The sequence below is a fragment of the Oryzias latipes genome, chromosome 10, assembly GCF_002234675.1.
Source record: "Oryzias latipes chromosome 10, ASM223467v1".
NCBI classification, from domain to species: domain Eukaryota; kingdom Metazoa; phylum Chordata; class Actinopteri; order Beloniformes; family Adrianichthyidae; genus Oryzias; species Oryzias latipes.
Window position 1 is genome coordinate 29491834 of NC_019868.2, and position 12331 is coordinate 29504164.

Here is a 12331-nt window from a genome sequence, read left to right on the forward strand (position 1 = left end):
AGGTTTTTTTTCAAATATGCACCTTGTGTGTCAGAAGATTCATCGCCCCCTATTATAACAGGTAAATGTGTCCAACACAAGAGGCCTTCAGCTCTCATCTGAAGGCCTCTTGTTTGCTCAGCTGTTTGACAGAAGTAAAAAAACCGAATGTAATTCTGAAACTAAGAAAAGCAGCTTTATGCTGATATACCGTAAAGTGTTAAACATCCGCGCAAAGCTGCAGAGTCCGTTAGAATTACGTTAATGGTGTTAATGTGTGAAAAGTTACAGTAGTTCAACGAACCTGTGCTTTAGGGTTTTAGCTCCGATGTTAAAGGGTTAAAGTTCGCAGCATCAGAGCCGTTCCCGTCTCACCTGTGGTTCACCTGTTGTGATGCTTCCGCGTTTAGCTAACCTTCAGCTTCCAGTGGGATTGTTTCAGATGTGGGAAGCTTCTGTTTGAGAGGATGTGGGTGTTTGACAAACTTAACAGAAGGTTTTAGGATGGGGATAATGACAAGATTATACCATCATTTGATGGTTTCATTACATTTAAAAAAGAAAAATTAATCAGGGAGCAGAGGAATAAGCTTGATTCCTGTCCTCATCAGAGGAGAAGAGCTGTGGATACAGAACCAAGGAATAAAAGGTGATTAAAGGTGATTGGACCTCATCTACTGGCAGATGCCTGCAACGTTTTCTAAAAGGAAATCAGACTGCTCACCATGTTTCTGCACCATAAGGTCTGAGTTATTTTGTTTTTAGCCAAAGTAGAAACTGTTTTTGTGGTAAACAAAGTGTGTAACATCGTTCTAAACTTGAAGCATTTGTTCTAATCTCAGGATTTAAAGATCTGATCTTTTGATGTTATAGGATTCGGAAGACTGCTCTGATAACTATCTCTGGCCTCTCGTCTGGTTTACTCAGTTTTATCTTTTCCTTAATGATGTAAACAAACATTCTGCCTTATGCTCCACACTTCATCTGCAAACACAGAGCAAAGCAGCAATTAGAACAGAAGCAGTGAAGTTGAACCATGTCCACACAGATTAAGCCAACATGATGAGGAGCGCGTTTGTGCATCAGGAAAGCTTAAATCAAACTTTTAGCAGAGCTGTTAGTAAATCAAACAAACCGCAAAAACTGCTTCCTCGAGTCGATTTGTTCATCTACGGCTCATTTGCAGTGAAGATACGATGTTCCAAAGATGCTTTAAATTCTCTATGGATGAGGATGATTGAACATTTGACTCATTTCATTTTTGCACAGCATCAGTGAAAATCTGAAAGGTTGTAGAGTTTGTTCGTTGGGTTTCCTTTAACCCTTTAACATTGGGAGTTGGGTCATCTAGACCCACTAGACAGTGCTCTGAACCTTTTTTCTTTGTTACGCCCCCTTCTATGTCTAGGGGTGCTAGGGGGGGGGGCATAACATAAAAAAGTAAAGGTTTGGCTACCAAAGTTGACTGCAACACAAAACACCAAACAAATGTCTCCATAAAATATAATATAAAGTTTTATTATATTAATAAACAACAACCAGCAATAACTAAAAGTGAAGCTAAAAGGCTTCAGGGTGAACCCAGGCCAAAACAACAAACAAAACCCCAACTAACTGCAACATGTAATCTTACCTGTAAATGAAAAGAAAGGGAAATAAATGACAAAACTCTAACCTCCCTAACCTAACAAAAACAGGAGAAAACATGTACTAAACAAATTGGCGGTTCACCCCTACAGCTTCACTTAAATAACTATAAACTAGGGATGACCCGTTTGACACGGGGCTTCGGCGCGCGGTTCACCTTCATGAAACAGAGTGTTTCGGCACAATGTTTCGAAGCGTGTGTCAACCAGCGCAGATCACGTGATTGATGACGTATGACGCGCCAAATGCATCATTCACCTGAACCAGGTTTCAGATCTCAGGTGTGTTTGATCAGAAGGGCGCGCTGTTGTCTATAAATACAGATGAATCCCAAACAACGTTTCCCGACCAGTTCTGTTGTTTCCCGTGTATCGTAAGAATCAACGTCATGGCACCCGGTAAAAAGCGTTCTGTGGCTTGGGATCATTTCAACTTGATTTCTCCAAATAAGGTAATACACTATTAACTTTATTTTATTAGTAGCCATTGCTGATTATGTCAGTTTTATAGGTATGTCTGTCAGTTGAAAGGAATCATTTTTATTCTTTCCATTTCTTTTTTAGGTGCAATGTTTGATTTGCAAACATGAATTTGCATTTAATGATAGTACATCCTCCATGATGCGACATCTCCGCTCCGTTCATCATATTGAAACTCCGCAGTCGGCAAATCAAGCCTTCAATCCACCTCATATTGGTAATAAGAATATATCCAACTAATGGCACTCTGAATAAGAACTAAAATGGATAGCTCAGTGGAAAAATCAGTGACATGTGAATGCTGAGGTTCCAGGTTCGAGGCTCAGCTTCTACAAATAATTTTTTTTTTCTTCATATGTATATTTTGCAGTGTCAAGAAAGCAAGAACTTGATTCTGCATTGGTGGATATGATTGTAATGGATGCACAACCATTTTCAATTGTTGAAGACAAAGGCTTCAAGGTAAGGTGGCTAATATTATATAGCATTTACATTATTTATGTTTTTGTGTACATAATAAGCTGTATTTTATTTGTCACTATTAGGCTTTTGTCAACCTTTTGGACCCATCCTACATAATTCCTAATAGTACAGGAGAAGTACAAAGCCAAAAAGGAGAAGGCTTTAGATGTGGTTAGCAGGGCCTCTGCTGTCAGCCTTACAGCAGACATGTGGACATCCATTAACATGGACGCTTACTTGGCTGTAACATGCCATTTTATCACCGAGGAGGTAGGTATCCCCTGCTTTGTGCAATGCTTTGGTTTATGTATCTCAGTTTGAATTTGTTCATTCTAGGTGGAGCTGGCCTCTGTGGTCTTGGGGGTTCTGAAGTTTCCCCAAACCCACACTGCAGCTCACTTGGCTGAGGCCAAAAATCTTCTCATGGAAGAATGGGGAATTCAAGGGAAGGTGCGAGCCAGATCAATAAAGTACAAAATCATTCATCAATATGGCCTCCCAATACCTAATATACATGATTTGTGAACATGTAATCTTTCTTCCAGGTGACAGGCCTGGTTACAGACTGTGCTCCCAACATGGTTGCATGTGCTAATATATTACTGCTTCGGCACATAATGTGTTTTGCACATATGCTTAATTTGGTGGTGAAAAAGTCCCTTGCCCAAACCCCTGAACTAGAGGATATCCGAAGTAAGGGGCGTAGGATTGTCGGTCTTTTTAAATCCAGCACCACAGCGAAGGAGAAGCTGTCAGAGATGCAGCGACAGCTGGCCAGGCCAGAGCACAAATTAATACAAGAGGTGAAACATTTTCTTTTTTTTAAATCTAAGATTTTACATGTTTTTGCAGTTGTTTATTGTGTTACTTTCTTCTCTCCTTTAAAATGTGCTTGCTGTCTTATCTTAGGTGGAAACAAGATGGAACAGCACATTTAATATGTTGGAAAGGTTGTTTAAGGAGAGAGAGCCACTGGGGGCAGCTCTGGCCACCCTCCATACAGACCTTCCTCCACTCACCTCAGAGGACTACCAGGCCATACACCACTGCTTGAGCGTTCTTTCACCGTTTCAAGAGGCCACAGTTGAGCTTTCGACAGAAAAACAAGTGTAAGCATCCAAAGTCATTCCCATGGTCAAAATGCTGAAACATTACATCTCAAGCAGGTGTGGTCAGATCACACACCCACTTGGTGAAAAACTGGCCACTAACTTGAAGAACAATCTCCATGAGAGGTTTTCAGCTCTGGAGAAGGTCACTGCTCTGTCAATGGCAACCTTGTTGGACCCAAGGTTTAAAGAGCTGGGGTTCTGCAGCCAAGGCTCTGCCCACACGGCCATAGAGCGACTCACTAAAGAGTGTGCTGCAACAATGCAGGCGCTACTTCCAGAGGCACAGCCACAGTCGCCACCTAGAGAAGGTCCTTCAAGTCAGCAGGAAGATGGTGGTCTCTGGGCCCTGCTGGACAGGCATGTGGGGGTTCAACAGCAGGTGACCAGCACAACTGCCAGTGCAACAGTGGAGGTTCAGAGGTACAGTAAAGATTAGAATCCTCATCATAACTTCTGCTCATTTTAGACTGGTGCATGACAATAGGCTATTAATGTCCTTCTAGGTACTTAAAGGAACCTCACATCCCAAGGACTCAGGACCCACTGAGATACTGGGTTACCCACAAGGTTTTATACCCACATCTCTACAAGCTGGCAATGAAGTTTTTATGCACACCAGCTTCATCTGTGCCTTGTGAGAGGATCTTCTCCAAGGTTGGCGAAATCGTCAGCCAAAGACGAAACAGGCTGAAGCCCAGCACAGTGGAGAAAATTCTGTTTTTAAATAAAAATCTATAACATGTATCCCACCCAGTCATGTTAGACCCTGGTTCACAAGCACTCATTCTCACTTTATACATGGCATTCACAATGTAACACAAGCACTTCCTCACAAATCTTCAAACATTGTCTTTGTTTTAGTTCCACACTGAAGTGTTACAAGGGCAAGGAACTTAGTGGAGTAGATGATATACGTCCTGTCTGCCACCAGATGCCGCTATTCTGTGTGGTTTCGAAGCCCCAAATGCTTCATTCATTTTTCTGGCACATTTACACGAAGCCCCATGAGAGCTTCATGGGGTTTCGATTCCCATCCCTACTATAAACCAAAAGACTAATCAGAGTGGGCACAGACAAAACTACGAAGGACAACGAATACAAAATACAAAAGTGCAACACACAACTAAACAAGAGGTGAAATCAAAAACAAAATGGAGAAGAGGGCCAAGCTGCAGTGGAGACTTGTTGCAGCAAGGCTCCCTTCCCACTGGCTGGATGTCCAAATGGTGGCTTTAAAGGCTGCCTCCACCAGCTGGTCCAATGGGAGGCCACACCCTTGCCACCACACCTGAAAATAATCAGACAAAGAATACAAACCCAAAGATCCACAAAAAACACAAGTCCCACTCTGATACAGAAATAATACACAAAACACAGAGCAAACAGAACCAAACAAAACCAAATACGGCCACAGCCGTAACATCTTCAATGATTTGTGATCTTCACTGGTGTCCATGGATTACATGAAATCCTCTCCACCTCTGTCATGGTAGGGAGAACACGTCAACGTAAGGATCGGGTCATCTGGACCCCATTGGATAACACAAGGGTTACGACTATTTTTGGACGACTCCTTTAGGTTTCCCCTTCCTTGTAGTTTAGGCACAGATCTCCCACAACTGTCGGTCTAGCAGATGTCTGGATTGTTCCTACTCCACGAGTCTCTCACTTGTCGCGCTGCAGGTTTGATGCCATGCTGGGAATCATTGTGCTCAATTATTCTGATGGTCGAAGTTCAACATCTTCTTCTTTCTCTTTCGGCTTTTCCCATCAGGGGTCGCCACAGCGAATCATCCTTTTCCACCTCGCTCTATCATGAACATCTTCTACCCTAACATTAGCCAACTTCATGTCCTCTGTTAAGACATCCATGTATCTCCTCTTTGGCCGTCCTCTTGCCCTCCTGCCAGGCAGCTCCATCTCCAACATCCTTCTACCAATATATCCACTATCCCTCCTCTGAACGTGTCCAAACCATCTCAGTCTGGCTTCTCTGACTTTGTCGCTAACACGGGCAACATGAGCCGTCCCTCTGATGTACTCGTTCCTTATCCTGTCTAACCTGGTCACTCCTAAGGAGAACCTCAACATCTTCATCTCTGCTACCTCCATCTCAGCCTCTTGTCTCTGTCTCACTGCTACCGTCTCTAACCCATAGAGCAGAGCTGGTCTCACCACTGTCTTGTACACCTTTCCTTTGAGTCTTGCTGGCACTCTTCTGTCACACAACACTCCTGACACTTTCCTCCACCCGCTCCAACCTGCCTGCACTCGCCTCTTCACCTCTTTTCCACACTCCCCATCACACTGAACTGTTGACCCCAAGTACTTAAACTCCTGCACCTTCTTCACCTCAGCCCCCTGTAACCTAACGCTTCTACCTTGCGCGTAGAAGCAAGTTCAACATGGCGGACAAAAATCTTTTGACTCATCAAACCTCCACAGCTTTTTTTGAGTGCTGTGTTTTAGAAGTTAGTGATTAAAATGTCATATGGAAACCATGTCAACCTTCATAATCAGGAACTGTCAAGATAGCAGTAAATTTTGACGACGATATGAAAAGAGAAAAAAGGAACTCAAATCAAACTTTAGCAATAGATGAGAGACACTGTCAGTTTTATTTTTTTCTTCTGTTCAAAAGAAGATAAATCAACAACAACACACTACATGCTGAGTCAGAACTGATGAATTGTTTAGATCCAAGTGTCTTGAACAACTGTACCAATCAGTTTTCTTTGTTGAATGCTTTGACTTTACTGAATAAACTGATACTTTCTTCCTTACAAACTTTGACCATTAGCATTTCAACAGACTGTTAAGTCTAGAATGGCCACTTTTGAAAAAAAATCTGAATGAATTGGTCCAACTGTAAAATATTTCACCTTTGAAAGAATTTCAAAAATGTTTTTCGGCCATATCGCCCAGCTTTGCATATAGACGGGATGGTTGAATTCCCAACAACCCTTCAGCTCCCTACTGAGAGTGGGGGGCTGGTCGACTGTTCAACGATCAACCCAAAACTGTCCGTTGTTTGATGTATAGCAATTCATCTTTAATTAGAATTAATGCTGAGATTATTTATTGTTGACTTTGGTTTCAGTAAATTCAAAGACGATTAAACAGCTTTTTGGGATTTGCAGATTTAAAATTCAACACAACAGATCTTCTGCAAACCTGTCTGAATTATCAAGAAACCTCAGCCACCAGCCCCGAAGCACCAACACTTCAAGCTCCTCCATCCGCCTCCTGCCTCTCCTCATTTCAGAGAACTCTCACTTCCAGGAACACCTGAGACCTGGATGTCGGGTCAACTCGTCCCCTGGTCGTACCGTCCTACACGAATTATTCATTTCTATTCCTTCGCCGTTGGCTAGCAAAAACAAATGTTAAAACCAGGTTTGTTTGCTCTTGAACATATTATGCTCAGGTTCAAGACCTAATTCAGTTTTGGTTTAAAATTCCCTTTAGCAGACATTTAAACTTAAATCCCTCCAACCTGCGATGAACTTTCAAATGGTTTTATAGAAAGCTCGTTATTGGTTCAATGCCTTTTCTTTGGCATCACATCACTAAAAGAAAAAGTTCTCTTTTAAAATGTAAGTCCATGTTATGAGTCACACATTTAAGGATGACATTTCATTTAAGGTTAAAAAATGAAAACTGGCTTAAATATCTGGAAATCCCGTAGAAAAAAAAGAGAGGTCCTTCATTTCTGAATCTTTGCCCCACAGCAGCTGTCAGCCTATTCATCTTTAAGTTCTTTGTAATGACACTCATGACTTCTTTCACATTCAGACTTCAACATTACTCACATTTTTTCCAGTCGTTTTTGAAAGGAAGCATTTATAATGCAGTGTGGTGAGCTGACACTGACATTGAAACAGCACTCAGACGCTTTTCTCTTTCAGACGTGGTCTATTGATAACACGCTTTCAAAAGCAAGCCAAACACAGCACAAGAACCCTCCACAGAGAGACTGCTATAACCATGAACAAATCTCTGTCTGGCTGCAAAACCCATTCAAAGTGTGACAAACATGCCATCGTTCAGCGTGTTCTCACAGAAACATTCTTTGGTCGTCATGGTGTGGGTCTCTCTTCAGTGTCACAAGCATGATGAAGAACCCAGCTTTTTTCTCTTCTACCAACCACCTGATGGATTCTGGAAGTCTGGTTGTGTCCAGAAAGATAAAGTACTTCCTGAATTTAAAACACTTGCTGTACAAGTGTTCCATGATGTCCCATTTCTTTCAACTTTAATCCACCAAATACCAATCATGAGTAAATGGAAGAACGGCTGTCAGAGAAAGACAAAGTATCAGTTTTTTATGGTTGAAACCCGCCAGCTCAGTGGCGTTATGGTAGAGTGTCCGCCTTGTGACTGGAAGTTCAACTCCAGACCGAGTTATATCAAAGACTCTAAAAATGGGACCCAATGCTTCCCTGCTTGACGCTCTGCATTAAGGGGTTGGATTGGGGGGGTTAAACCACCAAATGGTTCCCGAGCGCGGCTGTATCTGCAGCTCACCGCTCCCCCGGGGTCAGGGGTCAAATGTGGAGAACAAATGTCACTCATCTAAGTGTGTGACATATAATGGGGTTTTGACTTTAAACCCACATACAGGATTCCGCCCTTATTCGCGGGCGTTAGAGACCAGAGACACCAGCAAATCAGCAGAATCTGTGAATACAGAGTAGAATAAGGAACCCTGTGTATTTACATGTCATTTATTGCAAATTATCAATCAACAATTTCAAAGAATTTAAAGTTTAAAATTTAGGTAATATAGACCCCAAAAATGAAACATTTTAGTCCAAAAATCTCATATGAAGACATAAAAATGGTCATTTTTTTCTTCTTGTTTTTGATATAGAGTCTCATGGAGGCAATCAGCCTTTTCAAGACTGAGGTTGTGCTTTGGCTGTTTAAATAAAGAATGTATATATTAAATAGGGGTGTAAAAAAGAAAATCGATTCGACAAAATATCGCGATAGTTCATTTGGCGATACTTGTATCGATTCAAAATGCTACCAGGACGATATTTATTTATTTATGTCCTTAAGCGTCTGACTCTTGTTGTCCACTTCACCCTCCAACCACTAGTTGGCAGCAGAGAACATGGAGTCTCTTTGAGCAGCTCTACACCACACAAAACAACAGGAAGACGTCAGCTAGAGGCAGCTTGTTTCATTGTTGTGAGACATGAAATACTTCGTTTTTACTTGGGATGAGAACCAAACTGAAACTCTGAGCCATGTTGCTGCCAGTAACATATAAAAACGAGGATTGCTGGGCTTTTTAGCGGCTCAGATAAAAAACGAGGGAAGCAGTGCAGCTTCACAGCGGCTAATGCACTTAGCACTTAGCAAAATGCTATTGGCAAAGCGGGCCAAAGTTCTGCAGAACCTCCCAGCAACAGATTCTAGTTTAGCGACCTGATGGATCAGAGTGATGCGTACAACGCTCTGGAAAAAGGCCGACATCGTGGCGAGGAGCGTTAGTTTACTTCTGTGTGTGAGAAAACGTGGCTGCAAAGGAGCAGCAGAGCAGACTGATGTAAACAAAGCCTCTGTCCCATTAAAGCAACTTTCCTTCGTTCTGTCCTGCTGCCTCATCATCACACTTTATTGTTTCTGGAAAGAATCAGTGCCCCCCCCCCCCCCTATTTTTGAAGCACCATTCAGGCTCCTGAACCGTTTAAAAGTACTGGAAAAACTACATTAAGCAATGTTTAAATGGTTGAGGAACATTCATTCTTTGTTTTTTCTTATACTGAAAAATATTTTGTTGTGGAAATCAGACAATGTTGACTGTTCCCTTTCTAAATTTTAACTTACCAAAATAAAAGCACTTTGAATTTGCTTTGGTAAACGCAACTTGTATATGAGATACAGTTGCAATGCTTAACATTGTGATCATTAAATAAGTTGAAGTTGACCATTTTATTACAGTGGAAGACATTGAAATTCAGGTAGAGTTTTTTCACAGATATATTTAAAAAAGAAAGAAAGAAAATATGCTTCGGTAAAATATCGGGATACGTATCGTATCACGGTGCGCGTATCGGGATACATATCGTATCGCCAGACTATTGCCAATACACACCCCTAATATTAAACGTTTTTGAACCCAGCCAAAATGTGGCTCTTATTGTTAGAAAAACATCCCTACATGGTCAAAAGGTAACGATTCATTTCAACAATGATTCAATTCATATTTTAATGGGTGGGTGCTGATCCACTTCATAGTCAATATCAGTTTATTTCGAACAATCCGAATGGATCCAATTCAGTGATCTAAGATGGATCCAGGACATCTTAAACCAAAACCGCTGCCAGTGAGACTCAGAGAGAAATACCTGCAACTGAACAATGACGTTTTCCAAATCCACACAGAAAGGTCCCCCATTGGTCTTCTGGTTCATGCTCCCCAGCCAAGACTTGAACCGTGGCCTTCTGGCTGTGAGGCAAGAGCGCTAACCACTGCACCACTGTGCAGAAAGTTATACGTATTTTATGTGTAAGAAATGACCAATGTTGGGAATATTTATCAATAAAGCTGTATTTTCTCTCCTGTTGTTCTTGCTGCTAAGTTCGAGTTTTGCAGGTAACATGAACAGACTTAATTAGGAAGACTTCCATCTGGCCCTTCTAGGCATTCTGGGTACTGTAGCCAACCCACATTGTGTGACTGTTTGATTTACTTCATGCGCCCGCTTGATGTCATAAATATGGCACATACAATAAAGGGATGGTCATAAGTCATGAGGTCGAGTTTCTTATTAGGACATCTTTTGAACAGTTCATCTCATGTTCAGCTGACCATACATGAGGTAAAAGTCTCCCCCCTCAGGGGGTGTAGGTGCTGAGTCAAAAACTGCATTGTGGGTATTATTTGACAGTGAGGCAGGCTATTATTGTTGTTCTGCAGAGTAAAAAAAGAAAAAAAAAACAGCCAAAGCAGTGGAGCTACAACAGCCTGCAGGCTTCACACCCAATGAAAAGGTGTGGAAGGAAAAGTTTTGTGTTTGATTGATTTGTGGAAAGTCAGAGAGGCTGCCTTCCCTTAAAAACAAGACGCTGCCGTTTCAAGAAAATTTATATTTAGACCTTTGCTTGGTTAGGATTCTGACTTCAGGCAAAGCAAGCTGCACACAGGTGGGACTCATCAATATATAAAAATGGTAAATGATCAGGAGGCAGCATTTTATTTTCAGGGGCAAATGATTGGAAAATTACTCCACAAACCAGCCTCCATTGATTTGCTCATAAATAGGGGGTTGTATGAAGAGTTGGGGAATCCATCCGCTGAACTACCAGAGACTTGAAGTCGGCTCCGACACTTCCTGAAACACTTCCTGAATGACTTCTGGTGTTCTCAGTGTGAAAGTATCGGTTCCCCGTCTATATGTTTAGGTAGTCAAGTTGACTTTTTTAGGCATGCAGCATTACTGATATCAAAGCTGACCATTCAATCTACAAGTAAAGGCTTACGCCTTAAACTTAAACTTCTTTGGAGTTTAAAAAATAGAAAAACTCGAACTACGTGCCTCGTATGCAACAGTGAGAGTACTAGACAACATCAAAGATGGAAGTAACAACACCAACAACAAAAAATCAAATGCTCCACTAAATAAGTGCAAACGTTTACAAAAGGTTTGAGAAAAGGCCTTCACCTTTGCTTCCCAGAAATCAGAATCATGTGGAGAAGTCGTCTTGGAGAAAAAAACTTATCATTAAAGAAAGACTCCGTTTCCTTCAACTACTTCAACCAAACTTGTAATTTTTTTACTAGTAAAAAACCATAAGACATAAAAAAAATGAAGGGACTTCACTGTTACTAGTGTCATGTCTAATCCAAATCTTCCCTTGAATCAGTTCTGGTAACCGCTGTACCTTCTTCTGTTGCATAATGACGGACAGCGTGAGGTCTGGACCTCGGCAGACTGCTGCTTCTGGAACTGATATCCAGTCAAAATGAGGATTTTCACCGGAACTGAAGATGGAAGCCAAACTCCCAGCAGTGTGACATCTCCAACGTGTCGGCTCGGGTAAATTTAAACTCTCTTAGCCTCAGATTGGGGCTCTTACCCGTTATTTCATCACTGGATGGTGAATTATGCCAGATGAGGGGAACAGAGTATACAGGGAGAAGCGCTTTGCCCATCTGTTGCCGTGGTGACAGCAGGCATGGCTTTGCTCCCCTGTTACGGTGGTTAATACCCGTTGTGCTGGTTACACGCATGATGGCTGACGGTGTAAATGATGTTCCTTCAGTCTCCCCTCCTCGTGTTTCTCTGACTGAAGGCCAGTCCTCCTCTCCCCGCTCTGCCTCCACCGCCTCCACGTGTGATTCTTCTCGCTGACGGCTGCAGCTTAGAGTCTTTTCAGCGGAGAAATGAAGCAACAGCTCTCCACCCCCCACCCCCCGCCCTCCAAAGCCCACAGATGCATTAATCCTTCACTTGGTTTACAGACACAAAAGGCCCAAAAGAATTGGACTTTAGATAATTGTGTTACCGTCCTATTTCGTCTGGAAACAGGTCTGCACTCGCAACAAATCTCTGGCTGTTACACACATGCACACTCACACAGTCTTGCACACACAAACAAAAGTTAACGCAGAAGGCAAAGAAATACACACACATTAAC

The 12331-nt window shown here is 42.0% G+C and overlaps 2 long non-coding RNA genes across 3 annotated transcripts in view; one reads left to right on the forward strand and one right to left on the reverse strand.

Annotated features, from left to right (window-relative positions):
* LOC110015804 overlaps nucleotides 1–12331 on the reverse strand; it is a 123206-nt gene that overhangs the window by 41712 nt on the left and 69163 nt on the right. The gene's annotated exons all lie outside the window — the stretch shown is intronic.
* On the forward strand, nucleotides 1732–4491 carry LOC111948046. 2 transcript variants are annotated; one of them, XR_002874038.1, is made up of 7 exons: nucleotides 1732–2077; nucleotides 2190–2322; nucleotides 2476–2567; nucleotides 2651–2837; nucleotides 2904–3370; nucleotides 3477–4099; nucleotides 4183–4491. It is a non-coding gene; the product is annotated as an uncharacterized LOC111948046 (long non-coding RNA). The 2 variants fall into 2 exon arrangements; XR_002874037.1 differs by lacking the exon at nucleotides 1732–2077 and having other exon boundaries at nucleotides 2096–2322; nucleotides 4183–4490.